Raw genomic sequence first — 5,839 nt, 5'->3', positions numbered from 1 at the left:
CACCATTGCAAGCCCAGTATCACATTTAGAAGCCATCACAAAAGTAGGGGCTCAGCATTATTTGTTAAATGATTAAATGAATAAGCTGAACCACCCAGGTGAATACCTTCTCATCATGTTAAGGCTCTATAATGTCTTCCTAAAATGCAGTATTTCCTTCTCTGTGCTCATAACAAGCTCTGTTTATGTTAGTATCATATTTATCACATTAATTGTTATATAAATTTCTTTTTTCCAACAAAGATTGTGAGTTCTTTAGAGCCTTGAAGTTAGAAATCATGTACTGATCACTGTTGTATCCTGGGCCCTCTCACAGTGCTGGATACATCACAGGAACTCAGAAGTGGAAGGAACTGAAGTAGTGAAAAAAAATGAACTCTGTCAGCTTTAAAATTTCAATTGGCCTTGCTTCAAGAACAAACCCATTTGTACACAGGACAGAAAGCCAGGTATTACTGAGGAAAATTGATTAATCTGCTCTATGTATTACAGATAATGTCCTGAATCTTCTTAGTTTCATAATAATTTAAAACTTTCTTCTCCTTCTACACCTTCTGCTCCTCTTTCATCTTTTCTTTCTCCTCTTCTTCCTTCTTCGCCTCTTTTTCCTCTCCTTTTTCTCCTTTTTACTCTCCCTCCTCCTCCTCCTCTTCTTCCTTCATTTATAAATATAAGCCACATATTAAGACTTCATTGCCCTTTCAGAACAAACAAAATATATCATGGTAATTTTATATTATTTGGAAAAGGATAGACTCTAAATCCAAAATATGTAGGGTTTTAACAATTAAAGTAAAGCATTAGTTTATAAAGCAGGTGAACGAGTTTTAAAGTTCATTATCCAGAAATATGATGAGATGTCGAGTGTGTTTCCCTCCACGTCCTGCGTGGTTCAGGGTTCGGGTCTGGAAGAGGAGCCACACACAAATGAAAGAGAAATGACACAAGATAATTTGGAAATATTGGGGGACCAGGTAAGCAAGTCCAACTCAAGGAGAGGGACTTCCACCGATGCTCAGGCTGCTCCAACCTTTTATTTGATCTGGGGTAGCCCTAAGGTAAGGAGGTTTCAATGACACACAGATTAGCTCATCAGCAGACAATTTCCAGAAATAGGCAGAATATCTAATCAACAATAATCAACAATAATTTACATGAGTATCTAAGGAATTAAGTGAATTAAGGTGGGGATGATGCTTCAGCTACCATTATCTAGATTAACTGGGTGGTGCACAGCTTCGACCTTTGCTAGGGCTTCAAAGGTCACGAGTTTTGGGGGGTCTCTACTCTTCTCTGCTAGTGAAGATGATAGATGCTCTCTGACAATGAGAGAAACGGGAAATAAGAATGAATTTTATTTTAAAATGGTTAGTAATATTTATGAATAACACAATCATGAATTTCTATAGGACTAACTAGATATAGTTAACCTTTAAAATTCACATTAAAAACAAAACCCTGTCCTCCCAAGATCTGTCTCTCAAGGCATTTGCTGTACATAATGTTATAGGGTGGGATAAGGCCTCTTCTCCCCTCATTGCTAATAGAAGTAGGGTTCTTTTTTAAAAAATATATTTTATTGAATTTTTACAGAGATGAGGGAGAAGGATAGAGAGTTAGAAACATCGATGAGAGAGAAACATGGATCAGCTGCCTCCTGCACACCCCCCACTGGGGATATGCCCACAACCAAGGTACATGCCTTGACCAGAATCGAACCTGGGACCTTTCAGTCTGACGTTCCATCCACTGAGCCAAACCGGTTAGGGTTAGAAGTAGGGGTCTTGGGGGTACCACTGGAATAAGCATTTCTGGAGGCCCCCACAGGAGGATATGATATAGTAAAAGCTTTATTTCTGTGGAATTATATCCCTGGGTTTCCAAAGTCCTTATTTCCCTTAGTCCAGTCATAGAAGTGTAGCTGGGGCCTCAGTAGAGCTAAAATCAAATCCAATGTCCAGAGTTTCCTTTCCATGTTGGCTGGGTCCAGTCCAGCATCAGGCTAGCTTAGCTTGTGTTCTCCCGCTGCAGCCCATAAGTCCATTATGTGTGGGATCCACAGGGCCACATGGCTATAGAGGAAACACAGGCAGCAGCAAAACAATAGAGTCCCATGAACCAAGAGCACAAGAGCTACAAGAGCCCAAGAGAGTGAAGTCATTTGTTTAATGGACTACGTATTCCCCAATCTTTGTCTGTTTGCAGTGGCCATGCCCATTCTGGCCAATCATCTCTGTCCCAGGTGTGATTGTCAGGCAAGTATCTTTCCAATGTCATCCCAACTTTACTGGACATGCCTCTATCTTCCCTTTATTGGACCCCTTCTCCTCCCACACACCTACCCCCGAGTGATCTGTAGGGAATGAGCCAGTATTCCCCAGAAAGTGTGAAATTTCAGCTTCCTGATGAAGCTTCCCAAATGCCACGCCTATAATATTTGTCCTTCCCTTTGCTCCTTTTCTAAAACTAATAACTACCTAATTATAATAGTATCAGACACTTCTATAAATGGGTTTTTTGGATTTCACCCAGGATGTCCTTTCTAGCTTATGTATTTTGTTAAATATAACTGATAAATACATTTTTAATTTTGCTTTTGATAACTGGCAAAGTTTACAAAAGAAAAAATCTATCTCATTAACTTGTTCCTAGCTTTCTAAACCTGAAGGATTAACATTGTCCATTTAGAGCATTACACATGACATAGATAATGGGTCTGCATTTAACAAGATAGGAATAAGAAACTTTGAAGTTTTTAAATAATCACGTCCGAGATAAGAAAAAAGTAACTACCTTTACCTTTATTTAAGAACTAAGCAAATTACCAAAGCAAGAACACACTAGAAGAAATGACATGCATATGATTCAATGAGTATAAAATAAACATTGTGCTGACATCTCATTTATATATCAGCTGATGTGTTTATTAAGTATAACTAAGCTTATTGGAAAGAATATATTCAAAAGATCTTATCTTCACTGGTTTGGGTTAACAGATTTCTCACACTTAACTGCAGATTAAGATAGAAATAGAAGATATTAATTTATAGATATAAATTACTTCCTGTAATTTTATACTTGTTAAAAGCAGATATAGAAAATTAGAAAATATTATGAAAAATAGAGCCCTATGTCTGGCTCTGCTATCAATTAGTAATATAACTTTGAGAAGACTCTTAATCTCTGAGCTTTATTATCTCTAAAAAGATAAAACAAAATAATCACTGTTCTTTTCAAACACTAAAATAAATCTGTAATTTGTAATAACAGGAAAAGGAAATAGCAACTTTACAAATTTGTAACTTTAAACAAAGTTAATACACTAAATTTCAGATTTTGCAGTAGTTGATAGCTTTGTTAAAATTTGATGAATAGGGTCATTTCTAATAAATATGAGTAACATGAATTATTTTTTAAAGAATAATAGTTCATTGACACAGCATTAGAACATTAATTATATGAGAAATTATATCAATGAGAAGCCTGAAAATCTACTCTCCATTGAAACTCAATTAATCTGAAATCTGAACTGAAAAAGAAAAGCCATAAGCTTCTTCTGGCTCCTGACATTATAATTTCCAATTGTCACATTTTAATTCCCGAGACACCAAATAAACTCTAAACTGGTTTGCCCAGCAGCTATTAGTGAAACCCCTCCCAGCAAACAGCTTGAAAAGTGATTTCCATGGAAAAATAAAACATGGAAAATAGTTAATCTTATGTAAGAAATAAGAATATAACAGTCCCTGTCCATCATTAAGAAATATTTTCAATTTCTACTTCTAGATTTATAAGAAGAGAATTTCTATTTAATTTTTATGACAACTTGAAGACCTTGGCTACAGAGAAGAGTCTGGTCTTATTTTGTTTTGCTTTGTTGTGTTGATAACATCTTCATCTGTCATTAATCTCTGCCTCCAAATTCACACTAAGAGTCTAATTCCTGGAGGGTACTCAGTAATTGTGACCACCACCCAATCCCAAACAACAAAGATACCAATTCTTTAAAAGAGCTGAAGATTCAGTCAAGACCATAAAGCACTGCACAGAAAGGATTCCATAGGGGGGAAGAATGAAGAATGGAAAGTATCTTCTCCTAGCATTTGAATAAGCAAGCAAGTCTACACATTACTCAGAAGATTATCAAGTAGTGAATAATGAGGGCTGCCTGCCTTGGAGATAGGTCTTAGGTAGTTAGGATCATAACATCAGAACCAAATGAACAGTACCCAGAGTTACGTCAATTATGACTTTCTGTGCTTTTGTTTTCTCTAGCAGAACAATAATTCTCTCTCTCTCTTTCTTTCTTTTTTTACGCAGTTTCATCACAGTTAAGCCATGAAGAAATACCATGTAACAGAGTTTAGGAAATGATAAAGGTATTTTATATAGTATATGATACTGTATAAACATAAAATAAGCATTATTGTCCTAGTTTTTTTTTATTGTCATAGTTTTAAATGTAGATATTGTTTAACATTTCTGTGTTGGATCAGAGAGAACCTCCTAGAAAAAAAGGACTTTCTCATGAATTCTTGAATTTCAAATTGAGCCAAAGAGGGAGGCTAAATTTCTATCATGCTGGTCCTCATTAAAATGATCCCAAACTTTACCATTTATAAATCAACCATGAAAGGCTTTTGAAAGATGATTATCACATGCATATCATGAATGCAAATCTACTCTTGGATATAACTCTGAATCCATTATGCTACATCTATTTTCTCTGTAATCAACACAGTGGCAATCTCTATTAGGGCAAGACTCATCCAATCAAGACATTAAATGGAACCTTGTTTTCATATATTAATTGGTCAAGAATCAAAGCAGAATACCTCAGAGACTGACGAGGCTGCTGCACCTCTGGCTCTCTGTTCTATATTTAAGTCGGAAGAATTTGTCAGCTTTTTCCTCTTTCTGGTGTTTATTTTTACCTCACCTTGTTTAAATCCATCCTCTGTCATAGATCTTATAATTCTCTGGTGTGGCAGGAAGTAAGAGGAAGAGGAAGCAATACTAGAATGAATGCACAGTGACTGATGGTTTTAAGGCAACCAAAACAACTCACATCATCCAGGCTGAAAACAAAAACATTGAATCTGTACACCATCTTTTCTCTTCTATATATTCAGGACTAACATTAAGTTTGTGGCTCACTATATGGTTAGCTAGCTGGGGCTGAGGAGCCACACAACCTTTCTTTTATCCCCACTATCCTCTCCTGAATAATAGCCAAGGCTGCTAGTAGCCTTCTCACTTACATATAAAATCACTAGAGGCCCCGTGCACAAAATTCGGGGGGGAGTGGGGAGGGGAGGATCCCTCAGCCCGGCCTTAGCCCTCTCGCAGTCTGGGACCTCTCAGGAGATGTCCACCTAAGTAAAACTATCTTTCCCTGCTCTCCCTGCCAACGCCCCCCCCCCCTTTTCTGCATTAACCATTTACTCTGTCCTTAGCTGCTCTCCCTCCTAGATTTTTCCTCTTTACTCTTAGAGGATCTTAAATCCTCCTCCTTTACTACTCTTGATCTCTCCGACCAATCCCCCATCCAGTTCTTTGTCTCCCTTTAAACAGTGGGAGTTTCGGAGAAAACCACAGACTACTGCTGTAGTAGTCCTCCCTCCAGGAGGCTGGGATCCTACCTGTAGAGAAAAATGACACTTTGTCGGCCTGGAAAGATAGCAGATGAGGATAAGGGAGTAAAGGAAGATTTCTTGCGGACTGAAAGCCTGGAGGGCCTCCTGGAAGAAAAGATCTTTAATTCAGTTACAGATGCTGTCAGAATCAGGATGAGGGAGGAAGGGAAAGACCAGGTTATGTTCTCTATGAGGATCCAAAT

This window comes from Myotis davidii, unplaced genomic scaffold, assembly GCF_000327345.1.
Source record: "Myotis davidii unplaced genomic scaffold, ASM32734v1 scaffold440, whole genome shotgun sequence".
Lineage (NCBI taxonomy): Eukaryota > Metazoa > Chordata > Mammalia > Chiroptera > Vespertilionidae > Myotis > Myotis davidii.
Note: the sequence above shows the minus strand (reverse complement) of the source record.